Source organism: Falco rusticolus, chromosome 10 (assembly GCF_015220075.1).
Source record: "Falco rusticolus isolate bFalRus1 chromosome 10, bFalRus1.pri, whole genome shotgun sequence".
Lineage (NCBI taxonomy): Eukaryota > Metazoa > Chordata > Aves > Falconiformes > Falconidae > Falco > Falco rusticolus.
Window position 1 is genome coordinate 37052454 of NC_051196.1, and position 26867 is coordinate 37079320.

Genomic DNA, 26867 nt, shown 5'->3' on the forward strand with positions numbered 1-26867 from the left:
TTTGCTGGGGTGGGGGTGCTGGGCTCAGCCCAGCCTTGCCGAGGCACTCTCGGTGTAGGACCCCCCCGGCTCTATGCAGAACCTCGGATTAGCCACTAGGGTCTGGCAAAGTCTGTTCCTTCCCAAGGACCATCTCCACACGTTCCTGCTCATCTGGGTGCTGAGGGAGTGTTTTGGGGCAAATTGCCTCTTTTCCACGTTTTGAGCTCTATAAGCTCCATGCTACGACCTGTGCAAAGTGCCTGAATTTCTCCTGTTTTTAACAGCCGTTGCCTTGTGCAGGCTGAGGCAGACCGTGTGTGCGTGTTCCCTGAGGAGCATGCCACTGAGCTCCATGCTCCCAGAGCCACCCTCGGCCCTCCTGTCACCATCACGGGCGGCTGTTTTTCTACCAGAGGCAGCAGTTCAGCCCCAGGGCTTTGGTGGAGCCACCCCTGCTAAAGCACCTGCCCGACTGTCCCCATGGCACACACAGGATACGACAGCCACGTGTGTTGGGGCTGCTCCACTTTGCTCAGCTGTGTGCTCAGCCTCACCAGGACCCTGCCAAAGCAGAAGCAAACTGTGCCCTGCCTCTGCCTCCCTCAGCCTTCCCAGAGCCAGGCTCCCAGGCTGAGAGGTGTCCCCTTGGCTCTCAGCTGTCTGTGCCCATGTACCCCCAAATGCCCACTCACACCCGTGTGAATTCACTTCTTGCACATCAGCGCATGTGAACATCCATCAGGGACCAGACCCCCTTGTGCAGGAGCCACTGTGGCAGCCCCTCTGCCTCCCCTGGGGCTGCTGGCTGAGGGTCCCCAGCTCCTGCACCCGAAGGATGGAGAGTGAGGAAGTCCCATCCTGTGGGCTACCCCTCCATGGATGTGAGAGGCCCTGTTGTGAAAGTCCCCAAGACCAGGACATGGTTCTGTCCCCAGGTGCATGTCCCTGAGGTCTCTCGGTCTGGAGGGCAGGGCTGAGGTGGAAGCGGTGGGGGACATGGCTGTGCATCCTCCCCACCTCCTCTTCACTTGAGGGTCAATTTAGGTGCTCAACCTTGCAGAACTCTACCTCTCTCCCTTGTAATCTTGCAGTCTGCCCAGGCTAAATAAGATTTATTATCTCCCCAGCAGCAGGTGGACACACAGGCAAATAGCTTCCAGCCTCACAGGGCATTTCTTTCCTCCTCTATCAGGTGCCGGTTAATGGTTAACTTTCAGGACTTTTCCTCCTGGCAGACAGGGAGCCCTTCAACATTCTCTTTAACCTCTTGGTTAAAGAAAAACCTAAAGCCGGTTGGTATCTGGTGAACTTCTCTCCATGCCAGGTGGAACCGGTGCCCACTTTGCAGGTCGCTCCGTGTGGGTGCAGCGGCAGAAGGGCAGGGCAGCCAGCCACAGCCACCAGCGGGGCGCTACAGGAGGGGGGCTGGGGGGACAGTTTCCCTTAGAGGATGTAGAAGCTCAGTCTGATGGAGAGCTACGGATGCAGCTAAGGATGTGGGGGCACTGCAACGATGTGGCTGTTTGCCATAGGGGAAAGGGTTATGGTCCCCATCGGACCGTAAATCAAAATTCCACCCATCTCCTTCTCCAGGGACAGAGTGGGTGGGAAGGGGGTTGGCATGCTGATATATTCAGGGGAGCCTCAAGCCCTTCACCCGTAAATGCACAAGACACCCCCAGCATGCAGCAGTTGGCGCTGAGGCACCGGGTGCTGGGAGCTCCCTGGCAGCTGCGGCCATCGGCTCCCTCATCATGGAAGGGAAACGGGTCCACAGGTTTTCACTTACTGTCTCCAAAAGCAGAGCTGTTGCCCCAGAATTCACATATTTGAAAGAGGGTCAGATTCTACGAGTAACAGTGCCAAGGGGTGGAATGCTCTGCAGTCTGTTTTGCGTTCCACTGGTGGCCATCAGCAAAGCATGAATGGCCGTGACCCTGGGACCACCGGCGCGGGGCGGCTGGAGCTGTGCCGCGGGGGCAGCAGCGTGGCACAGTGCCTCGTCCCTTCCTTTTGGCTGGTGTGTTAAAATATCGCTTGATTTTGATTCTCTCTGCCACGATGGAAAAAGCAAACAGGCAAAGAGGCTTTGCGCTCGGGTTGTTAAATTTTCATGGCAATTTAGCAGGGCTGGTTGAGAGTCATTTTCCAGCTAATTTCAGTTCCTTTGCGCTGCTGCTGGGCTGCAGGGCCTGGGCTGCAAATGTGACAGCAGGGAGCTGCTCGTTTGCCACTCAGAGTCTTGTCATGGAAAAAAGCTGAGCTGGGAAATGTTGTTATCAGTATTTGGTAAGAGATGATAATGCTAATTTTGGTCCCAAATCTTGCCTTAATAGAAATGATCAGCTCATATTTATCCCAGCAATTACAGCTGCAAAGAGCTCACGCAGTTGAAGAATATTCTTCTTCTGCAGCTGAGAGAGAGGGGAGAGGTTTACATGGATCATGAGAACTAATGCTAACATGGCTTTTGAAGGAAATTCTCCCTTTGGAGGATGAATCAGCACCTAGCTACTAGAAATCAGGCCCTGTTCTCCCATGGGACAGGCTGTCCGGCATCTGCCTGTTGCACGGGTGTCTTGCCAGTCCCTTCGATGCATCTGGCTCTTGTCCTTGCAGGAGCTGGGAAGCAGGACCTGGCCCTGCTCCAGTGCCCAGTGTGGGCTCGTGCTCAAGGTCTGACACTGCGAGTGGTATTTTGAGGATGCCTGCAAGGGGGTTTTGCCAGTAAATGTCCCTTCCAGGGTGTCGGGTCTTGGTGGGCACATGCATCCCAGCCTACGCTTGTTCCCTGAATCCTTCTGCAGCGCAGCTATGTACAGTGTGACCTGCTGAGGTGGCACCATACATGTACCAGGGGATGAACACTGCTTGCAGATACTGGCAGCCCACGTTTCTCATTTAGCATGTGTGGCCTGAAAGCTCAGCAGGACACAAGGCAGAGCACGTATGGCTCCACAGTGGGGATGCTGGAACTGCTGCCAGGGAGCTTGAGGTTCAGGGGCACGCGCAGACCTGCAGGGCCTTTGCAGGGCATATTCTCCTGTTTTGCAGCAGTGAGAAGAGTTTTCCAGCCTGCTGCAGCCCTTGCAGCACTGCAAAGCATCGTCCTTGACTCAACACAGCTCACTGCCTCCTTTCCATAGCACCAGCCATTAACCTTCCTCCTCTGCCCAAATAAATCAATGTGTCTGCAGGGCCCTTGGAGCAGGGGAGCGATGCCAGGCAGCGCTGGCTGGTGGACCGGGAGTGTGAGGAGCCAGGTGGTGCTGCGGAGGAGTGCGGCAGCCTGGTTTTTCAGGGTCTCATCTGGCTGCTGGGTGATGTGTCAGCCAGAAGGATCAGAGCGTGCTGCCAGGCTGCTGTGGCTGCCTGCGGAGCAGCCCGGACACCAGCCCCGGTGCACGGACAGGGCTGGTACTGGTGCTTCTGCCACGCAGGTGGACAGAAAGGCAGGGACTGAAAATGTGTCTTACGTGCAAAGCACCAAAGCTGAGGGCACAGGATGAATTCCCCAGGGCTCCCACAAGTCAGTCCAAGTCGTTTATGCAAAGAGGAAATCACTGGCATTTCTGTGCCTATGTGCTTATGGCTGGTCCAGGTCTCATATAGAATATCCTTAATTTTAGCACATCAGGACTTTCGGAAATTTGACTCTTTGACTGGCTCCACATGAACACCTTCAGTGCAAAGCCTGCCAGCGCTGCTCACTGACAAAGGCCATTAGCCATCACCTTCCCCTACCCAGTCCTGCTGAAAGGAAGCTGGTATCCGCACTCTGTCTCCAGGACAGTCTGTCATCCCTGTCTCCAGGACAGGGAGAGCACATGTGTTGAGGATGGTAAAGTCCTAAGCCAGGACCCTGCTAGGACCCAGCACTTCTCATCGTGAAAGACAAGAATGTGTCCCCAAAAGCCCCCTGCTTTCCACCCTGAGCCTGTGCTCGGCTCCCATCCCATCGGGCTGGGGTTGGGGGAGCCTCGGGCAAGACCTGCACCATCTGCAAGGAATCAAGCAAGACCACAGCAACTCTGGGAGCCCTGGCCAGGGAGCAGAACTGGCAGCAGGGCAAGTTGTACCTGCAGTCCCCTTCCCTCCTTCCTTGCTTCTGGTCCCATTAACTAGCATCAGCTGAAGCTAAGGGCTGGACATCTCAGAAATGCAATAAATACCTGGAAAACAGGACCCCATGTTCAAGCTTGATCCTGTGCTGCTGGAGTAGACTTTGGCCAGGTGCTGGACACCTCTGGCAGGGTCTGGCTGTGCACATATCTTTATTTTCCAAATATTATTTGTGACTCTGTATGTGATGAGCAATAACAAGGCTGGGATCTCACAGTGCTGCTTGCTGCCAGGGTGCCTGAGCCAGGGAAATTGGCTGTGGAGGTGTTTGAAGTGTTTTCACAGTGTGTGTGTGGGGCTCAGCCCTGGCAGCCCCACAGCCACAGCGGGGGGGCTGCTCGCTGCTCTCTGTGCCCCTGGCTGTGGGGTCGGGGGCAGCTCGTGCCAGAAGCTGCAGTGGAGGTTGCTTGGAGTCCAGGGACGCAGGAATCTGGGACAAAACAGGGTTTGTTTCCTCAGCCGTGACTTGTGTCATCAGCTCAGCTGCGGGGTTCTGTTCCCATGTCTCAGTGGGGTGGCATCCCCCAGGAGGATGCTCTTCTCATCCCATGGCATTTGTGGGGTGGAGACCAAAGGTCCCATGTCCTCACTGGAGCCTCCATCAGGACGTGATGACCCCCTTCTTGTGCAGCTTATGGGCGTGGGCCCCACGGGGAGAGCTACCACTGGCCAGGGCTGCAGAGGAGGAGAGCTCAGCAAGACCCCAGCACTCCCATCACATCCTGCAAGGGGCTGAGATGGACAGATGCAGGGAGAGGGTGAGCCAGTGCCCTTCTGCGGCTGGCACTGCTGCGGGGCCACCTCCAGGCCAGGCTCAGGGGTGCCCGGGATGGGTACAACAGTGGGGAGGTGATGGCACAGCGCTGTCCCAGCCCCACATGTCTGGGATGCTGTGGCTCAGAGCTCCCTGCATCATCCTGACCCTGGGACATGGGCAGGAGATCCAGTGTCCTGTCTGGGGGCTAGAGAATGGAGGCTGTGTGGAGGGAGTGAGGTGCAGACAGTCTCCCTGGCACCATGGAGAGGAGAGGAGAAGGAGGGGAGAGGAGAGGAGAAGGAGAGGAGAGGAGGAGGGGAGAGGAGGGGAGGGGAGCTGCTCCCCATGTTCTGTCAGCAGTTTTGGCCCAGCTGGGGCTGGGCTCTGGGCTGGCCCCTGCACTGCCCTCCCACCCATGGGTACAGCCAGACTGGGTGGTACAGCACAAGCCTGTCACTGGGGATTTGGCCACTAGTCCCCTCTGGAAGAGCCAGCTGTAATCTAGCAATATTGGCTCAGGTTTTTCTTATTTACTTCTCCCAGGCTGCCAGATGCTTCTGCCAGCATATCCAGTGGGGAGGGACTGCCCTCCCCAGGCACTGGGAGTGGGAAAGTGGGGTGAGCTGTGCTGCACTCCGGGTGCTGCATTAGGTGTCAGGCTAGTTGGGTGATGCTGGGGCTCAGTTCATAGAAGCCCCTCAGCAGGGGTTTAGCCCTGTGCTCCAGGGCTAAACGAGCGCGAGGCAGAGCCCCCTGGAGAGGGAGGCAAGGAGGCAGGTACTTCCCTGCCTTGGGAGGCTGGGGAGGGCCGAGAACAGCAACGCTGGCCCAGCTTTTGCCCTGGGTCCCCCTGGAAATTTGCCATCTAGTGGGGGACCCTGGCAGCTGGGCAGGACACCGACACCGCAGCGGGCCAGGGCTGCGGCACTGCCTGTGGGCACCGCTGGCAGCCAGAACGGGCAGGAGAGCAGGCATGGGGAGTGCTGCCAGGGCAGGCAGGTCTGTGGGGCAGGAGCCCCCCGTCACCTTCGGTGCAGCCACCCATGTGGGTGCAGCCAGCCACCAGCCTGCCCCAGCTCCTGCTTCCAGCACCAGCAGTTTCCCACCTGGCAGTGCCAGTAAAACCTGGGATCCAGCCAGGTTTGGCTCTGGCTGCTCGCAGGTCCCTGACTCTCTCTCCTGCTGGTTAGTTGTCAGGGAGAAGCTCTCCTGTCCCAGGAGCTGCAGAGCTCCAGTTTCTGTCAGAGATGGACCAAAGGCATCAGCCTTTTGTCCTGAGGCTTGGGACAAAGCAGTAGGAACTCAGCATCTTGGAGACTGCCTGGGATCCAGTGGGAAGTGGCTTAGGTGCCTGTGAAGGAGGCAGCCTGCCTGCCTGCCTGCCACCAACCCCTGCCCTGACAAGAGGTCCCATGCACAAGACTGGGCAAAGCCAGTCTCAAGCCAAACTCTTGCCTGCAGAGCAAACTAAGCTCTTTTCTGGCCTTCAGCAGATCCCGTGCCAGACCAGTAAGCAGCACAGGCTGGTAGATGACAAGCGAAGGAGCTGCAGCTGCAGCAGCCATCTCGTTGTCACAAGCAGATGGGAGAGCAGGCCCTGGTGCTGATCGGGACCACCTCTCCTGCCTGATGGAAACCGCCCCAAGCACTCATTTTGCAAACAATGCTGCCTAGGGCTGGGCAACTGAGCCCATTCTAGTCTCTCCCTGCCTGCAAGATAGGCTGTGGACCAGTGACCCTGCTCTCATGACGGTGGTCCCCAGGGGGGGTCACACAGGGTCTCTCCTCACCGAGGTCCAGAGATGCTGGTTCTTCCCTGTTCCCCAAGCACATCTGCTCCTGCCCAGCTTCCCACTGGCCATGGCCAGGAGCTGGCAGAGTCTACCCTGCCCACTCTGTGCCCCAGGTTCAGGATTAAGAATTGTGAGATACTGCTGGAGCAGTCAGGGCAGGGGTAGATCTATGTGAAATAAATCCCCTCCTTCTTCCCAAAAGAAACCTGGGGTCTAGCTGCCCAAATGCCACCTACAGACTCTTGCCATGCTATGCCAGCCCCTGCAGCATGGGAGCTGTAAGCAGTTTAGTGCCTCTCCTGGAAAAGATGAGACTCAGGACTTCTCTGTAGGGGTCAAGTAAACAGAAAGGCCAAGAGCAGAAGGCTGCAAGCCCAGCCGGGGTCAGAAGAACCTGCTTGGCAGCAGCAGACCAAAGAACTTCAGCTCATCGGGTTTCTCCAGGAGAATGCCCAGAGGTGCACGTGGGAGCTGTAGGCACCAGCACGGGGAGAGGCTGGTGCATAACAGAGCACTCGGTAACCAGATACGCACAGCAAGACCTGGTGCCTGGTAACTGGAGATCCTTAAATTATGGCTGAGATACTGCTCATACAGCGGAGGTCATTAATTTTCCTTAGGCCTGTGGTCAGCTCACCATCACTCAGCAGCAGGTTGTCCCTGCCATGGACAGGCGCCTGTTCAGCCACCATCCTGGGCCTCGAGGGAGGCTGAGGCCAGTTCTCCAGGCTTTGCTGTGCAAGGCACCAGGCCAGATGACTGTTGCAATCCCCCATGGCTGGGTGCCTTTTCCACCTAAACAGATCCTTAGATCATTCTTGACCCTTTCTTGATTTGTTTTCTGCCGTTCCAGTCTTTAGGTTTCACATTTTCCTGTCCTTGCTGTACCCAGAAGTGTTAGAAGCTGGGATTTTCACAGTCACCTAGCTCCACAACTGGGACACCGGGGCTTGTAAACTGGTAATCTGAAATCCAAACAGGTGGCTTTTTTTTTTTTTTTTTTTTGGTGTTCCCTCCATGCCTGTGATTCTTAATAGAAAAACCCATAGTCTCAAAATATTTGCACTGAGAGGTAATAGCCTGGGCAGCATGAGAGATTATGTGGTACAAAGTCACGTTCTTGGGCAGAAATACCCTTTTCTGCTGGTGCAATCCCCCAGGTCAGCGCTCCTGCTGCAACACTAATAAATACTGCACTCTCCTCTGTGGCTCCCCAAAGCAGAGCAGTTTGGGATGGTCAGTGTTAAGGAGCATCCTTCTAACCAAGGCAGCTGAGGGATACGGGAGCCATGGGAGAGGATGAGATGCTTTGTTGCGGGGGCTGTGACATCAACCTAATCTTTCGTCCCTCAGAGTGATGTTATCAGAGTGGTTACTAGAATGGGTTAAAGTAGCAATCATGACCATGTCCACTCCCTGCTTTGCACCTTGTTCTCCATCTTTCTCTGGTCTCTCTCTTTGGTGCCATGGGTTTCTGCTGGGGCTCTCAGCTGTTCTCCGTGGGGCAGGCTGGTATCAGACTCATCTTCGTTCAATCCCTGCCGTCTTCAAGCTGGCAGTTAATTAAGCTGTCAGAGCCTTCCCTTTAATCAGAGCATGTCAGACCCGTGCCAGGGGCTCCCCTCAGGAGAACTGTACTTTCCTGGCAGCATCAGGGTGGAAAGACACAGGACATCCCATCGCTCTGCCTGTCATGCAGTCTGGGGCATTGCCTCGGCCTTGCTACCTTCCCAAACAGGATGGGACTGATGCTCTCCAGGGACTTGCAGCCCAGGATTGCATCCAGCTGGTCCATGCAGAAAGCCCAGCTGAGGATGGAGCGGCTCCCACAGGGCTGTCTCCTGTGTGGGGCAGGACGAGCACAGAGGGCTGGGGCTGGGAGCTGGACCTGCCAGGTCCTTCCTGCTTGCCCCCACAGCTCCTGGGACAGGAGTAATCCCTTGCCAATATCATCAGTCTCTTTGCTGGTGGCTCCTAACCCTATCGCTGACTCCATCTGCCCCACAGATCTGCGGAGATGGCTGTAGCTCCAGTGCTTTCTGGGGTTACTTTTGCACCTCGTTACAGCTCCGTTGGGTGGCATCAGGCAACCCATGTCCTGCCCTGGCTCTCAGGTTCCCTGCTTGTAACACGGGCAAATGTTCCTTCCTCCTTGACTCCCCGAGCGCTGCTGTTCTTTCTGCTGCAATCCTCTTAGCCCTGCAAGGCGTCAAGGTGGGATGTGTCATAACTGTTACACGGGTCATTAATCTCCTTGAGTTAAATTTTAAAAATGTGTTTCCTACCCCTTTCATTCCTAGTTCTTCACCATGGGCGCAACGATGGGAAGTATGCCCAGCTGTCTTGAGGTCAGCATGCACCAACAGCATTCGGGTACTGGGTCCCATTCCTTAGGAAGCAGAGGGTGAAGGCAGTGGGAGGCCTGCTCGTCCCCAAGACTTCAGGGCTCCAGACATGCAGGGATAAGGGCTTGATCTGATGTCTCTGATGACACTTCAGCCCCAGGGACTTCTTTGAGTTTTGGATCCTGCTCAAACAGCCTGGAGGAAGATGGCATCAAGAGCGGGAAATGTTTTCTTTGGATGGCAACATTTGCTTTGAGCTCCTGGAGGTGAAGCAACCCAAGTTCACCGCCGTATTCCCATCATCCACAATGTGTGAAGGGCAGAAAGTGCCCAGGACCTCAACACGAGGAGCCAAGGTCACTCTCCTGCAGGGTGGCTATCACTGCAAGCCCTCCTCAGCCCGTGGGCACCCCTATGCCTCCCTGCGAGGGACTTTGCTGAGGGAGATGGAGCTGAGGAGCACACAGGGAGCGTCTCACTAATCCCAGCTGGCAGCCAGCTCCCCGAGCTGCACAAAGGGCCTTTTCATGCCCTGCATAAACAAGCGAGAGGCATGAAAGGTTGTTATCGCAGAGCATCAGCACTAGCAGCAGCTCAGGCGGGGATTCCCAAAATAACCTACTCCCAAAAAACACACAGACATGCACACCCCTTTTTCCGTGCTGCTGGGCTTTATGGAATAAAGGGTTTGGGTGCAGCCAGCTGTTCTGCTGAACGCTGTGGCCTGCGTGCTGGCTCACAGGCAGGGCTGGACCCCTGTGCGGCCAGCACCTCCCGCCAGGGAAGGCAGAGCCAGTGGTGCACCAGTACGTGTGTGGTGGGGGTATGCACACGTGGGCATGTGTACCCTGTGCTGGAAGTGACTTCAGCTTTTGCTGCATCCCTTGTGTTTCTAAATCTGATTAAGAGTATTTTGCAGTGGTTATTAATAGCTGGCGGTGTGCTTCCCTGACACTTGTATTGCAAGTTCTCATTAGCAGTTTGCTCTGTGCCTGGAAGGTGGAGCTCCAAGAACTCCAAGGTGCTCTTCCTCAGAGGAGGTTTCCTTTTCATAGCTCCACCTTTGAAGCTGGACCCCTAGCTCCACCCATCCCATTTTTCTTCTCCAAGGAAGAGCAGGTTTCCACATAGAAATACACTCAGGGGTCACTACTGGAAGATGCTCTGATCCTCTTTGCTTTCTATCCCATAAAGCCAGGCCAGAGTCATGGCAAACTTAAATTGTAAGGGGAAAACTTGCTGGAATAAAAGAGCCTGGAGGCTCCCAAGGAGATATGGCAAGAGCTTGGTGACCAAACCTATGCTAACATTGAACCATGAAACAGCTGCAAGCCCTTGCGATTTATGCTAGTCCTTGTTTATTTCTATGGGCATTTGTGTTTTCTTATGCTGTTGTTTCAAGTTGATTTTGCCAGACAATGGGAAACTGGCCAGGAGATCCTCACTTGGGTTGCAAAAATGACCTGACTCCTGGGAGGGTTTCCCGTGGAGCTGCTGGCCAGCGGTGAGCAGGGCGTGCAGGCTCCTCCGTTCACATCGCCACTGCGGGAAGCTCACAGGTTTTCCTTGTGTACTGCTGGGCAGCAAAGGTCTCCAGTGCCCAACGGGCAGACAGAAGCAGTCCCACCAGCTGTGTGGTGGCTGCCTTTGGTGTTTAAAACAACTAACTTTTCTGGAAATCTGTTTGATTTATCTGAAAATATAACTGAGCAAATGTCAGGTCCTTTAAATTCTTTGACTTCTTTAATTCTTTAAGTTTTCAGTTAAGCTCCCCAAAACCTTGTAAAGTTTATGCTTCCTCAACATTATTTTTTTTGGGGGGAGTCTTACTGTCCCATCCCTGTCACCCCATCTGCAATGTGTGGCTGGAGCAAGTATCTCCATCGCTCCCATCGCTGCAGCAGGAATCTGACAGAGATGCAGGAAAGCTCATTTGTCTGTTATTGAATAGCCAGGGGAGGGTCCAGCACATGGTGGGGTGACCTATAGCTCACAGGTGATTATTTTGCGGATCAGGCTCTTTTCCTCATTTCAGCAGGCAGAGGGCTAAACAGTCAGGTACATGCATAGCCTGTTTTCTGTGTCTTCAGGACTGTTCAAGAGTTTCAGGTTTTAACGTGGTGGGAACTGGAGACAGTTCCTGCCGGGCTGTTTGCGAGAAGGAGAGTGAAGGATTCACTGGAGGAATTTGTTCTACATGTTCTTCTGGCTCCTTGGCTTTGTGAGGGGAATGCTCCCTGCATTAGGTACTGGGGAACTATACCAAGGATGTCTGTGCTCATAACTCTGCCAACGTGGTCACCCACTGACTTATCTGACACAAATTCACTTAAAAGTGAATTCCACATTTAAATTTCCTGGATTTTCCTTTGGAGTATGACAGAACCTGACCCATTGAGTAGAAGTTGCTATATTTCCTTTGAATGACCTGAAAGATGAAAACAGGCAGTAACAGTCCTCAAGGCACTGCGCAGAGCTACAGTTGCAATTATTTTTTGCAACAATACGGTACTACTTTTCTCCTGTACCAGTTCCCTACAAATTCAGCCCAGCATGACACGTGAATGATGTCACTCGAAGCACAGCCACCCCCACAGCGAGGTGAGGCACCTATTCAGCGTCGTGCCTGAATGATGCGCAGTGGTGGAGGGCCGGAGGTGAAAATCATGCCTGCAAGGGGAATCTGAGCAGCCAGATGAACTGTCTTTTATTTGTAAATGAATGCCCTCCCTCAAGGGTGGAGTTTTTATTCCAAGAGGTTCCTGCTATTTACCCAACTTTCCAGCTGGGCTTCTCCGAGGCACAAAGCAGCAGGACCTGCCTGAGTTTGTACAGTGAGTCAACAGCTCAGCAGGGGATTAGAGCCCACAATCCTGCTGGCATCGCTGCCTTGGCTCGAACCACTGGACCATGCAGCCTCATTTTGTTCCTGGTACTCTCTGCTGGTATGTGGTTTGTCAGGAAAAAAGGCTCAGTGTGGCTAATAAAGCAGGCACTTTATAAAGCAGTAAAAAAAAAAAAAAAAAAGCCTGCCTCATTCCAGTGCTTCATCCCAGTCGTGGTGGCATAGGGGTCAGGTTCCCTGTGTGAGCGGGAAGGACAGGTTTCCCAAAGGCTGGCGAGAAGGAAGCTAAGGGGCAGCAACCAGAGGCAGCCAGCACAGAGCCCTGGCACCCACTGCTGCCAGGCAGGCGACCATGTGCTGACACACCATGATGAGCCTCCCCAGGCCAGCCCCGGCTTGCAGAGGACAAGCAGAAGCAGCCAGGACCTTCCTGCTGGGAAGAGTCCCTAAGCCTGCCCTTCACTGCTGGATACCCTCCTTTCCTGGGGTCCTGCGCAGGGCTGCACCCTCCGAACTTCAGAGGACCAACGCAGGAACTGAGGGCAGATGCACTACGAGAGAACGGAGCAAAGCCAGGGCCCTATGGGGAGGTGCAGGGCCGTGACACACTGCTCTGCTCAGAGCCCTCCATATGGTGCAGCACGTACCAGTGGGCTTCGGTACCAGCCGGGGGGCTGTGGGAACAAGGGAACCAGCCCCAGCGCTAACCCGTGCGTGCCATCCCCGCTGTCCTTTGCCCCTCAGCATCCGTGGGGCGAAGGGGGATGAGTGTGCAGCACTCCTCCAGCCCCATTGCCCGTTTATGAGCATCAATCTGACTTCACTGAAGGTTTCACCTAGGGCCGTAGAGGCCAGTGCATCCATCCTATGCATCCACGCACCCAGGGCACCTGTGCTGCGCACCCAGTACCCATGCGCCCTGTGGGTGCATGCCAGCTGCCCCCCTTTTCACCTGCACCCCCTGGGAGGGGTGGATTGCCTTGAGACACCCACAATACACAAGTGGGGTCTCTTGGTGCTGTGGGGGTCTTGGGGAACTGGCTTGGGGGTGCCCCATGCAAGCACCGCACACAGCACTGTGGCCGTGGACACTGGGTAGGCACTGGGTGGGCAGCCCACCCCGGACGCTCCAGGAAAGGGGCGACCACCCCCTGGGGGGCTGCAAAACGATGCTGGTGAGTCCCACTGAGGCAAAGCTCCTTCCCTGCGGAAGGAGGGGGGAGCGGCTGGCGCAGCCGTCCGAGCTGAGCCGGGTAGCGTAAAAGGGGGATCACGGGTGCCCCCGCGGGACACTGCCCGTGGGGTGGGGGGTGGGGCACCCGGACGCGCGTGGAAGCAGCAGCAGCAACTCCTCCGCCGCCAGAGCCGCCCCGCCGCCCCCCGCCCCGCAGCGCCCAACGGCGCGGGGGTCCCGCACCCCACCGCGCGGCCGGGGGCAGCTCCCACGGGGCGGGGCGGGGCGGGGCGGGGCGGGGCGGGGCCGGGGCGGGCCGGGCCGGGGGGCGGGGCGGAGCTGGGCGGGGCGCTGCGGAGCCGGGGGGGCGGCGCCCCCTCCGCAGAGCCGCGGCAGCTCCGCCCCGCCCCGCGCTGCGCTGTGCTCCCGCCGCACGGCGGGCAGGCGGCAGGGGCGGCAGGGGCGGCAGGGGCGGCAGGGCGGGCGGCGGCCGCTGCTGCGGCGTGGGGCCGCGCCCGGGAGGCGGCCGCGGCGGCGGAGCGGGCTGAGCCAAGGTGAGCGCCCGGGCGGGCCGGGGATGGGGGGCGCGAGGGTGGGCAGCGCCGGCAGCCCCGTGGCCGCTGCCCGCGGGGGGAGGCGGGCAGGGCGCCAGGCAGGGCTCGCAGGCAGGGCTCGCAGGCAGGGGTCCAGGCAGGCGCAGCCCTGCCGCTGGGAAAGCTTTTTTCCCGGTCGGGCCTCCTCTCCTCGGCCGCTGGCAGGAGGGGGGGCGCCAGCCGCATCGCGTCCTGCCCGCCGGGGGGGCGGGATGCTGGCTCGGGGCGCGGCTCCCCACGGGGGTCCGGCCGGCGCGGGGGGGCAGGGCACGGCGCCTCCCACCCGCAGCGCGGAGCGCGGGGGGGCGTTAGCGCGAGCCGGGTCCCTGCCGCGGGGCGAGCCGGCCGCGGGGACCCCTAGCCCCGAGCTGCGGGTTGCCGTAATGGCATTTGGCTGCCGGGCTGTGATTGCAGGGAGACGGTTTACATTAGAGGGGAATGAGCGGAGAGCCAGGAGCAACTTGGAATGGGTCCGCGCATATTTCTGTGATTATTTTTGGAGTATCGTCATATGGCAGGAGGTGGGCTCCGGAGGTATCCTTGAGCTCAGCATTTTCTCCATAGGCTGGTTACCCGGGAGATTGTACTAGAGGACCTGCCCGGCCCTTTTCCCTCTCGGTGGTTTCCATATAAAACACGGTTTCTCCTGCTGTTCCCGCGGCGGTATTGTTTCCCTCCGGCATGCCCAGCCTTCAGCGCTTTATGGTGGGGGACCCTTCAGTGGACAAACAATGGTCGAGGTATGTGCGGTCGAGTATTCACGATGTGTTGCAGGAGCAGACGATGGAGAAGCTGTATTTGCTTCAGCTGTAGATGGTGTGAGGTGACTCCTGATCAGCCCCCTCTCCACTGCTGTGGATGAGGTGTGGCTTCTCCAGCATCCCTAGAGAGACCAGCCCATGCATCAGTCTCCTTCCGCACTGGACTGTCACTTTCCCTCCAGCTTTCTCATGCTAGACTTGTCCAAAGTGATTTTTGCTTCCAAACAAGTGGAGATGTGGGAAGCACATTGTTTCCAAGGTCTGCTCCTTGGGGCTGCCTTGTGGATCTCTGCGTCCTTTGCACCCTGCTGGAGGGCTCTGCATGTGTCCAACCCCTCTGGCTGTGGCTGCGGGCTGGAGAGCTGCTCTAGTGGCCTTCAACTGCGTGCCCTTGTTGCTGTCAAGCAAGTTTTAAGCTGAGGGAAGGCTGGATTTGGGTGATGATCCTGGCAAGAAGGGAATTACTCTTTAATTACATTATTTTAAGAATCTGGTTTGGTAGGCATGGAGCCTGCCCATGGAGGCCTCCCCAGGGTGCTCGGAGCTGAGTCTCCCTGGGGTGCTCTTGATGAGGACCCTGGTTTCTGCTGGGTGCAGAGATGCTGGGCATGTTCTGGAAGCTGTAGTGGACCCTGGCTGTTGTTGTGTGTGGCAGGTCCTCAACCACCCTCTTCCTCCCAGAGCGTTCCCTCCTCGTGCAGGGGTAACCTCCACGATTGGTGTCAAAGACCCTTGGTGTACGCGTCCCTCACAGGGTGTGAGGTGCCTCCTCTGCACCGTCCTTGTGCCATGTTGATTGTTTTAGCCGCAACTTCAGATGGCAATGCAGTCATTAAACCAGACATCCCTGCAAGGAGCAGAGCCCTGGGCTGGGTCACAGGGGTGTGGGCTGTCTTGGAGGGTGTGATGCAGCTCTGGGTCAGCTGCAGAGCCTGGGCGTTTGTGTTGACAGTGGTCTGGCTTTGGCTGCAGGTGATGTGTTCTTCCCTTGCTGTTTTGGTTGCTTGTTGATGTTGTAGTTGTCCAGAATTTTTATTTTTACCAATATTTTGAGAAATCAGCATTTTCCAAAACCCTCAGAGGACATGTTTTGTTTTGGAGGATGCTTCTAAAAAAGGGTTTTGAAGTCCAGTGTTGTATTTCTGGTCAAAAAGCATGAGGGCAGAAGAGAGCCTGTGTTCCTGGCATGGGGGGGTGAAGGTTTCGGTACTTTTCCTGTCCAGTGCAGGCTCAGAGCTTGCTGCGCCCCCTTGCCTGGGCTGCTGCCGTGGTTGCCACCACCACAACAACCTTCCAGGGTAAGTGTCTTCTGGTATGTCATTTATGGGTGGCCAGGAGGAGTGGCTGGGTCAGCTGAAGAAGTCACTGCAGTGTAGAATGGGGAAAATATTAAAAATCAGTTTTCTTCCCCCAGGTAGTTGAGCTCCCTGTTAAACTCTGGGTGATGACCTTGGTCCCGGTGAGGAGCTGGATCTCTCACTGATTTACACAACAGCCTTTCACGCTTTCTGCTGGCAGCACCAAGCCCTCGTTCCATGTATAACTTCAGCGTCACTCTGTGTTGCCTGCGTTCCTCCTTGCTTTAGCACTGCTGATGACTTCTGCATTACTAGAGGGGGTTTGCAGAGACAGACAGACAGACCGGTCAGGAGCCTGATTAATTTTGTCTCTGAAAAAAGAAATCTTGCCCATAGCTAATGATGTTTCTAAATTAGGAAGTTGCAGAGAATGGCTTGTTGGTTAAAGGGCAGGGGGTGGGCTTGGCTGTTCCTGGGCTTGCTCCGAGTTTCCTGCCTGGTCTCACAGACATCACTTGAGTGTCCTTTGCCTTAATTTTATTTGGCCATGGATCGGGGATATTTCCCTGCTGCCTTGGGCACAGCACTATGGTGCCTGAGTGACAGCTGGGATACTGATGGGGAAGCAAGTGTGTGCGAGGAGATGGGCTGAGTATGGGCTTAAGCTTTGCAGCAGATCAGCGTGGGCGTCTGTAAGGCCTGTGTTTAGCTATATAGTAGACTTTCATGTGGTGCCTGTCACTTGGAGGTCTGAGCCGAGTATGAAGCTCTGTTTTAAGCATAGATACAAAAGAAGAAACACAAAACGGCAGAGGTTCCTGAGTCCCTGGTTGCTGGAAGCTCCTGTGCAGAAAGACTTGTACAGCTACAAATACAGGACTCCTATGGCACTGAAAAATGTGCTTGCACTGAGGCTGTGACAGTGATGACTGCGTGGCTTATTGTTCTCATTTGAGCAGTCGGGTGGCTCTGAGTCAGCAGGTTTGGATTTGTCACCACTGGGGCAATGGCACGGGGAGACCTGTGCGGTTCTGTGGTGCTGAGCGGAGGGGCTGGCCCTGGCTGTCTCCTCCTGCATGGGGATGCTGGGGTTTGAGCCTCGACCCGTGCTCATTGTTGGCTTGAGCCTGGAAGGGTTCGTATGTGTTTGTGGGAGTTGTAGGACAGTCTCCTTTGGCAGCTCCTTTCCGGCACTTGCCCTGTGCCATTTGGGTCTATAAAGTTGAGCCTCACCACTGCCAGCGAGGTAGCTTGCTGAGTGGACCAGTCTTTTTCATGCACATCACCTTGTCTGGATTACAGGAGATGGGAAGCATGGTGGGAGGAGACTGCCTTTGGTGAGGACATGTTGCAGTATTGCCTTGTAGTTGCAGTTCCATCTTTCCTCTCCTCCCAGTCCTGGGGCAGAAGCTTGTATGTTGTCCAGGACCTAAGTGTGCCTTAAAGGGGAGAGAAGGAGATCTGGGAACCACATCTTCCACCATGGAAGCCCTGGCTGCTTTCTGCAGCAGCTCTCCCGTTGGCACAGCGTACCCTGGTGCAGAGCGGGGTGTTGCGCCCAGGCCCCACGGATGTCGTCGTCGTCGTCCCCCCCCCCCCCCCGTTGTCTTGGATGATAGTTGCTCCCTCCGCCCTGCCTTGCTCCAAGGGGGTGAACTGTCTGGGGGTGCGCGGAGGCAGCTGTACCAAGAGCTGCTGGGCTGAGCTTTTGTACAACTGGGACAGAAGCCAAGGTTTGCTTTCCTTGTGCCAGACAGGGAGCTGTGGGACTGTGTGGAAAGGTGCAGTCATCCTAGAGCCCTAGATGGGTGATTTGGTACAAATACTTCATGTCTGCTTGTCTTAGTACACAGCTGAGGGTGCTCTGAACTGATGCTGAGAATTAGTCAGCGCCCTGCCTATAGTGTGTGCATGCCCACGTGCATGCTCACGCACACTCACAGGTTTGCTGTCTGGGAGGATGGGAGTAGCAGACAGAGCCTTAAAACCTGGATGGTAGTGCTGGAAGAGGAATTTCTTTCAATCTTCTCCTGCTGGTCTGTCTTTTGCCCTCCAGAGGGCAATACGGGCTCCCCGGGGGCTTAGCAATGCCCAGGGTGCCCAGGCCGGGGATGCCCAGCGCAGGAGCGGTGTGTCGGGCAGCAGCCGGGTCAGGGTGAGCAGCATCGCGGGTTCGGTGTGATCACAGCCCAGAGAGGGGAGACCGGGCTGACCCTATTGTGCTGAAAACATGAGGCAAATGAGGCTGAAGCTGCAGATCTGCAGTTGCCAGCCCGTCAGCAGTTTTACTCAGGCACTTGGCCTCTTTGCGGTGATGAAACGTTGTGGCAGTTCAGTATCTGCGCCACCCCCCTTTCAGAAACCAGCCCGCTGCCCACCAGCTATTAGTGGACCCTGCAGGCATCTCACTGGGCTTTGCTGTCCCTGACCCCTTCTCAGTCACAAAGACTGACGCTCCTCTGCAAGGTCCTGATGATGGGGTGGAAACCAGGGCTAGGTGCTGCGTGAACGTAAAACCATCCTGTGTTTGAGGTGATGCTGAATGAGGATTCACAGCCCAGCCCTGCTGCCAGGTTCCACCCACCGGCTCCTTCCTCCCTCTGCTTCTACTAACCCACTGCCGGCCCTGCTCGCTGCCACGCAGCGGAGCCGAGATGTGTGCTGGTATCCTTCCCCCAGTATCAGATGGAGAGGAAAACACAGGGTGGAGTCATCTCCTGCACAAAGGAAATGTTGAGGTATCGTTTCTGCCTTCGGTGGATTTTTTAGGTGGCTGGGGAGAAATTAAACAGGATCTTAACGCATTCACAGCCCCCTTCCCACCTCATTTTCCTGCAAATCTGTTGTTGTCGTGGTATCTTTCAGAAGATATTTTTAGCTTTGCCTTTTCTTTCCCCCCCCCCTCTTTTCATATCAGGCTTTTGAAAGGAAACGTGTTTCTATGGGAGAACAGAATGAGCCATTTCACGAGACATTTTGCTATGGGCAGAAGGGCCCGGAAATTTGATTGTGCGTTTTAAATGACACATTCCCCTTTGTAATCAGCTAATTGTACTTGCTGGGGTGAGTGCCAGCCAAAAGCCACCCTGGCCAGGCCAGAGGCAGGCAGGTGCAGACCCTGGTGGGCTGCAGGGCGGGAGGGGGTGCGGACCAGCCCTTCGCATCCTCCACCTGCCCATCCACATGGGACCGGCCACGCGTGAGGGGCTTCGGTGCCGGGAGGGATCCTGCAGGTTTTTCTTAATGATCCTATTGGGGAAGCAGTACCCCCGTGTATAAGAGAAGCAATTACATGCCCTAATTAGGTGCACTATTGATCTGGCAGTGTTTCTGCTGGCAGGAGCTCCCGTTGAGCATGGGATGGTGTGGCACCTGACAAAGCTTTGGGTCTCTGTTTTGCTGGTGATGAGAGGGATGTGGCAGAGGTCTCCAAGTGGGAGAGCAGCTGAGGGCTAAGGGGTGGTTGTACAGCTGGGTCTGCTGCTCTCAGTGGGAAGGTGCAATTTGTTGCAAGAGTATAAACCCGACATTGATGGTGGATGTCGGGGTGGAAAGCTTCCAGCCTGAATTTTCAGCAGTGTTGCCTTTTAGGAGATGTACTGCAAGTCCTGACAGGTGAAGGTCCTGCAGAGTGACCTGGCGAGAGCAACAGAAACCTCCTCTGAGCTCTGATCTCGCTCTGGGTGTGTGCATGCCTACGTGAGGCAGGGGCCATTACTTCTGCAAATTCACTGAGGCTCTTCTTCAGGGAACCAAAAAATGCTTTCTGGTAGTATGGCATGAGTAAATCCATGTTGTCACCTTGGCCTCATGTGTGGTAGGTACATCTCTAAGAAATGCAGCTGGCTTTAGGGTGACCGTTGGAACTACTGCAAGACGTAGAGGAAACGCAGCTGTCCATGCAACTTCCACCGTTGCTGTGAGCCCACCTGGCTGCCTCTGTGCTGCTGCAAGAGCCTTGGAGCCCAGCCCCACCCTGGCGCAGCGGCAGCCCGGCGTGGGTGGGCAGGGCAGCCCAAAGGCCCGCAGGTTGTGGTCCATGGTCACCTCCTGCAGAGCCTGGCTGGGCCCAGCCTTCCCAGCTCTCCAACGCTGATGTGATCCCAGCACAGTGGGACCTCACTCCAGTCGCGCTTGGCAGAGCTGCCCTGGGGCTGCCGTGCTGCCCTGCCCTGCTTACGTGCCTGCTCCCGGCAGATGTGTGAAGAGGGCAGCATGAATCCTTGTCCCCTTCCTTGCCCTTTGGTGTACCCATGAGCATTTTTGCAACGTGCTGGCTCAGATTTGGCCTCCCTCCTAACCCCAGCCAGCGGTTGAGCCTGCCAGTGGTGCTGAGCAGGATTTGCCCCTTGCACGGACCACAGTCTTCATCTGGATGCTGTTGGTGTCCCAGTGCCTGCTTCCACAGCCAGCATTTGCACTCACCCCATCAGGGTCAGGCTGGATGGCTGTGATGATGACGTTGTGACAATGTGGGTCACTGGGGGATGCTTTCAAGCCTGGGGCAGTGTCTGTGGCTGAGATACACTGGCCTGGTGCCGGGGAGAGCTGCACAGCAGGTGATCACGATGCAATCTAGCATGGATTTTTGCTTGCAGGAGTGTTACGGGGAGCTGCTTGTTTGTAGGCAGAAGTGAGCAGGGTTGGGGGAGGGTCTTGCTCCCTCTGCCTGTATTCTCAGAACACTTCATTAATATGAAAATAATTGATGCAGTAGCTCAGATCTCAAAATGTCTATAGCTCAGAGCTTGCTGTGATGCAGCCAGCCCCAGCGAATGCTGCTTCATGCAGCAGAAGATGGGAAGGAGGCAGAGCTGGTGTCTGATGGAGAGCACAGGGGCTTTGTTTGGCAGTGTTAACACAGGCAGGTCGGGGAGCGCTCTGTTGCCCTGCCTTTGGTGACTGCATCCTCCGTCCTCCCTTGCAGGAGGAACACAGTGTGGCCACAGCACCCCTTCTTCTGGGTCTGTTGAAAGCCGGTTGCTCTTGTCCCTGGTTGTGTGTCTGCCTGACCATCTCTGCTGAGCATCTCTTGACGCATCCTTGAGCTGGGATGGGAGAAAGCAGAGTGTATGAACCCAGGAACAGCACAAGGCAGAAATCGCTGGGCTTGGTAGAATAGGAGCAAGGCCACAGAGGCTATGCCAAAGAGGGGAGAGTGCCCCACAGATCCCCACAGCTTTGTGTGATGGTCTGCAGGTGGGAGCAGGGGCTGCTGATACTGGTGTCTGTTCCCCAGATCAGCTTGGCCTGTTGGGGCACCCGCATGTTCTGCCACTGGGAGAGGGCAGAGTTCTCCTGGTGGGCTTTTCTCTCCTTTGGCTCATTAGCCTCTGGGCAGTGGCATCTGCATGAGGAGAGGAGGCAAGTGAAGGACAGAGGTCTCTTGTGGGTGTGGGCACGTAGATAGTGGCATGGGACAGTAGCTTCCACATGCCAGCGGCATCCCTTGGTCCGTGGGCAGTGCAGGCTTTTGCGTAATTGCAAGCAGGTTGGGGAAATGCCATTTCCAGGTCTGGGAGAGCAGTGAGCTGTGCACCAGGGCGCATGTTCGGCTCCTGTGCTGGGCACTGGTGTGGGGTGTTCAGGCCCCGTGACAGTGGCCCCGTGGTGTGTGTGGGTGGGGGGACATGGGGCTGTGGGTGCAGCCAGTGCTGGTGCTGGCTGGCCAGGTACAGGGGTGCCCCGTGTTGCATCACGGCCCTGCTCCCCACACCATGAGACAGACAGCTGAGTGAGTAAAACCAGCGTACATGGTCGCTGCAAAGAAACCTGTCCCTGATGGGCAGGGGTGTATGAGAGCGTGCCCAGAAGCAGCCTTTGGTGACACCCTGCTTGTGCTTCTCCTTGTGTGACAGCAGCAGAGAGCGAGGACAGGACCCTGCACAGGTGGTGGCTGTAATTCCCTCCTCTTTCCCATACCTCTCATGCCAATCGTTTGGGGTGCAGTTTCTCCCTGCTCAAAGGTGATTTTGTTTCCTTGGAGGTGACGTTCCCGGCCTTATTGCATCAGGTTTTCTGCCAGGGGGGCGGCAGTGGGTCCTGTCCTTGTCCAGGAGGGAACGGCTGGAGCCCCACATGGTAGCTGCCCAGCCACGGGTCCATTGCTGCGTGTTGCTGTGCTGCTTGGGGACTCTGTCCAAACGGAAAGTGGAGCAGCTTTTGTGTCCTGGGTGAGCTCTTGGGAGAGTGCTGTGGGTCAGTGTCACTCAGGGTAAGCTGTGTTGGGCTGCACACAGCTGATGTTTGCCTGCAGAGTGAAAGGTTTTTTGCTGAATCCATGGGAGGGGTGGGTGCTTTGCATAGGTGGGTCATCCCACCTGCTCTGCTGCTGTGCTTATGGGAGGATGGCCCTTGCCTGTTGAAGGTATGTCTGAAAACTGACCCTTGGACAAGCAGAAGGTAGCCTTGCTGTGCCGTGAGGTTGTGCTGGCTCCTTCATGTAACTGTAGTAGTGTCTGCCGGGCAGTTTCCCCCCTCCATTAGATTTTCGTAATCTAAAAAGTGTCTCTGAAAATGCTGTGGCAGGATTGAGGCTGCTCCTGTTAAAAGTGCTGATTTTACTGCTGGTGTGGCAGAGCTGCTGGCAGCTCCATGCATGAGGGAGTGGGGCTGGCTCCCGTGGGTCCTGCATCACTGATCTGCATCGTTACCTGGGGTAAAAGCCCTGCTGACCAGATGCCGCCCTTGGCGTTACCGCAGGGGCCGTGCCGGTGAGCCAGAAGGACAGGTGACAATGGGGTGGCACAGATGGCCCTGAAAGGAGAACTTGGGCAGTGCCAGGAGGGTATCTCTATTTCACTTCTCGGAGGTGTGTTGGTTCTGCGGCACTGCCTCTAGTAAATATTTGCTTTTATCACTCAAATGAGCAGAGCTGGCTCACAACGCACACAGCGGGTAGACTGACTGCATGAGAAGGTGCTGTTTTCACATCAGTCTTTTTGAGAGTAAAGTGGCATCTAACGTAAGCTGGAGCTTACATTCTCCAGCAAGCAGATTTGTACGGAGTCTAAACGCAGCGCTCGAGCCGCGCAGGCACCATCTTGTGATGAAGTGTCTGGCTAACATCCTTCCATGCACTTGCCATCATCTCTGGGAAGGGTTTATTTTCTTTTTAACCAAATCTGATTTCTCCTTTGCAGGTTCTGAGTCGTGCCTGAGCAGAGCGCTGAGAGCAGACCCCGGAAGCAGCGTGAGTTTATCCTGAAAGCTTTTTTTCTCCTTTCCAGATCCCACATGAGGCTGAGTGGCTTTTGTAGCGTAGAAGGGGTGGCTCAGCACGGAGCCAGTGCTGCAGGGAGGTTCGTCTGCCAGAAACCCCCGGCAGAACTGAAAATCTGGCCTGCTACCACCAAAGCACAAAACTGCTGGGCTTGGGCTTGTTCTGGCTTTCTTCACATGTTGGCATTTTTTTCCTGGTCTTTGCCTGCTGACAGACCGACTTTAGGATGTCACTCTCTAGTGCTGAGTTTCCAGGCTCTCTTTTGTGTGGAGCATCGGAGGCAGATGGCATGTTTGCAGACCAGCCGCTGTGTTCCGCCTGGTGCAGGTCCCCAGCTCACGGGGGCTGGGCACGGCTGGCCTGAGGTGCATCCTGGGGAGGCTGCCACCGCCGGGCAGCTGGGGGCGAGGGGTGGGAGAGGAGAGCGATAGGTCCGAACTGCAGAATTAAATTGCTGGGATGCCTGAAAGAGCATGTGGTCCAGACTTTCTTGGAGACCCCTGGGGCCCCTCCATCTGGGTGGGCTGCTTCACCCCAGGACCCCAGTGCATGGTACGTTTGCACAGTGTCATCCATGTGAAACCAGATGTGAGCTGCTTCCATGCATCCTGCGGACAGTGTGGGGCTGGGGATAGATGGGAGGACAAGGTCTCACTTCTGCTTTTGCTCCCTGACCTGCAAGGTGAGCCTGGGCAGGGAGCCGCGCAGGGGCTCTACCCTCGCTCTGGCCCCAAGGTGGGAGGAAGGTGTTGTCATCTGAAAACTGGGGACAAGGAGCTTCATGGCTGCTGTCCTGGCTCTTGCCTGGGTGACAGGAACATGCGGCTCATGCACGGCAAGGCTCGCTGCATCCATGGAACCCCGCTGCCTGCTGGGGCTTGGCTCCTGCGCACGCGAGGCAAAGGGTGCAGAGGCAGGCAGCACCCTGGGTGCGGGCAGGGGATCCGTGTCCTTGCCGAGGGCTGCGATGGGCTGCCGTGATGTGCTCCTCAGGGCTAGAGGTGTCTCTGGCCCTGAATGGGGCAGCTTGTTGCTTTTTATGAGTGCTTTCTCACCAGCAGTGCTACAAGACCATCCCTCCAGGAAAGCTCTTTGTGGGTCTGGCACGATTCCAGCTCTGCCTGTGTTTGGGGCGGGGTGTGCCTGTAGGGAAAGCAAGGAGGATGTCAGGGCTTCTTGTCCCACCTCTGTATGCTGAAGAGTTTGGGTGGTGAAGGCCAGTTTTGGAACTGGTGGAGGCAGAGGTGCAGGCTCAGCTTCAGTGGTGGAGTGCATGTGATCCTGCATCGCCACACGCCTCAGTTTGCCTCCAGCATGGGGCGGGTTGCCTGTGGGCTTCTGCAGTGGGGCTCCGCGCGAGGGGGGCTGCTTGGGAGAGTGGGCACCAGCCACCGCCAGCGTGGGAGCGTTTCGCTCCTGGGCAGGAAGCTCAGCCCCTGCATGGGGGTATAAGTCCCTGTCGGGGTTCCCCGTGCTGGGGTGACATGGGGAATGCAACACACAACACCACCTCCACCACTCCTGGTACCCAGCCAACCCTTCACTTCTGCTGGGGGACGGTGGTCCAGGTCTGGGGGTCTTTGGTTTCATGTTTCCCTCTTTCAGTTGTGTCTTGTGAGCCAGTGCTGGGGACTTGGGGAAGCACTTGCACAGCAGAACTGCTCCGTGGCTGTGCATGCGGGGCAGACTCTCCCAGCAGTGTGCCAGTCTCCCGTGGGTCCCAGCTCCCTGGCAAGTCCCGGCAAGCAAAGCCTTGCCAGCAGAGCTGGGCCAGCTGCTGCTTTGTGCCGAGGGAGGTGTCCCCTGGCTTCTGGAAGGGTTGTTGACATTCCGGTCATGGTACAGTGGTTGTGCTGGTGCTGAGTTTTTAATTTCTTTGTATTTCTACAGCTCCCTCACAGCTGGTATAATACCCTACCTCCTGGATGCCATGACGGGCTTGCTGCTGGGTTTGGTAGGCAGGGGTGAAGGGGAAGGACTGTCTCCTTGGGAGCTTGCTCGAAAGAGACGGTCATCAGTTAAATTGTGGTTGTAGGTCCCTTCCAACTGAACTACTCCATCTTCCTTGTTAGTGGCGCACCAGATGTGACCATTACCTTGGGGAAAATGGCATGTCGTAGCCACTGCTTTACACCCCAAACAGGGCTCTGGGGCTGTGGATCCAGAGGATGATGACTGTAGGCAGACAGCCTGGGCCTTCCTTTGGAAGAAGAAGATGGGAGGTGCCTGTGCTGGGCTGCTAGCAGTGGCTGCTCTTACTCTAGGTGCTCTTCACCTACTCAAGCTCCTCTCCTCTTCCAACACGCTGCTTACAGCCTGGCCTTGTGGTTACCACGGCATTTGGTCCTGTGTTCTTCTTGCATGTAAGGTAACTGATCCCCCCTGGCTGCTACATCCCAGTGCAAGACGGCTGAACCCATGGTCTCTACCTTCTTGTCTGCAAGCAGAGATTGTTGCAGAGACAGCGGGTGACCTGGAGTAGGGACAGGAGCTGCTCTTCATTGTCACCGGTGGAGGAAGAGCGTTCCTTGGTGATGGGTGGTCCACATGGTTTGCAACACCCCTGCCTGCTTCTGGTGTGTGTCTGAGGTGCCTTGCTGGTGCTCTGCAGTGGTCAGCCACAGGGCATATCTGCAGCTACCTGAGCTGGGTTCAAAGAGGGTTCAAAAGTTATGGCTGTTGCCATAACAGCCTTTGGTTCAGTCTCCCTCCATCTGCTCCACCAGCCCAGCCCCAGGCTCCACTCTGGTGCCATGGCTGCTTGAAGCTTGGTGTAGGAGGGGAGAGATGGCTGCAGTGCTGGTGGTGCCGGTGTCTCCCTGGAGAGCCTGGTCCCTACCAGACAGACTGCTCTGTTTGGCCACAGCACCTCCTGGGCAGCTCTTTCCCATCCAAAAACACGTGCAGGGGCCAGCAGGGCACAGCCAGCTTTGCAGCAGGGCAGCCCCGTCCCCCAGGTAGAGCCCTCTGCACTGTCTGGATGCAGCACTGAGATGGTTTAGCCCCATAACTCTGCTTGCAGGTGGTTTCCAATGGCTGCAAGGCACAGATGAGCACAGAGCAGCTGCTGAGGTGCCTCCCCAGCACCCCTGGGCAGGATTAGCTCATTATAAGAATTGGTCCAGGATGCTGCACAGATCACCTTCTGCCTGAGAAACGCTGACAGTTTTATGGAGTAGTTAGGAAGGTGAAGCTGTTCTTTCCCCCCTGCCCTTCACCCTGCTCAGCAGTGGGACTCTGGCTGGGCAGGCAGCGCTGCCAGCCCCTGGCACAGCGCTGCTGCAGGGCAGGTGCTGGCTCAGTGGCAGTGCTGTGCCTGCTCCCCCCGCCCTGGCTTAGGGCTGCTGGTGCACTTTCCTCTTGATTTGGGGCCCATCCTCACTGCAAGACATGCCTTGGTCAATGAAGCTTACTCCGTGCTGTGCCATCCCAGCTGCTTTGGCCTGGGCTGTGCAAACAGGTTTGCGGTATGTGGCAATGCGCACCCTGAAGGCTGGTGAGTGTTGCCTGTTCCCTTAAACTCAGCTTGGGAAAGGCTGGCTTCTGGCCAGACACCCTGCTCACTGTGGCTGATGCTTTTAACCTCTTCTGCATCATATCAGTTAAGAGCTGGGCTTCCCCCGTGTTGTGTTACAGCTGGGGTGGGCTGGGACACCCACCCATCTCCAAGCCCTCTGCCCGAAAGCTGTGCTGGGGCTGTGGTCTTGCCCCACCTTTGACATGTGGCACTGTCTGCTCGGGCAGAGGAGATGGGGCTTTCCTTGGAAGATGCAGCTTTGCTGCTCCGATGGCCGTGTGCTCGCCCAAGTCCTCAGCAGGACTCAGCGTGGCAGAGCGCGCTCTGTTCCCACACGATGTACTACCCTCACCACTGATTCTGGATGAGGGTGTGAAAGGCTAGGATGGGCTCCTGCCTTTCTAAGCTGGTGATACCATCAGGCCTGGGTGGAAAGGAAGAGCTGTCTGTTCTCAGAT

General features: G+C 56.4%; 1 protein-coding gene across 10 annotated transcripts in view; it reads left to right on the plus strand.

Annotated features, from left to right (window-relative positions):
- Positions 1-13427: 13427 nt before the first annotated feature.
- The window catches only part of EPB41L1 (erythrocyte membrane protein band 4.1 like 1), a 62828-nt gene continuing 49388 nt past the window's right edge, over positions 13428-26867 (plus strand). For 3 of the 10 annotated variants that reach the window (XM_037402177.1, XM_037402178.1, XM_037402179.1), the window contains exons 1-2: positions 13495-13572; positions 22813-22862. The gene's annotated coding sequence lies outside the window, so the exon portion shown is untranslated. Of the gene's footprint in view, positions 13573-14175; positions 14352-22812; positions 22863-26867 lie in introns of all 10 variants that reach the window. The other 7 variants (XM_037402174.1, XM_037402175.1, XM_037402171.1 and 4 more) reach the window with 5 other exon arrangements.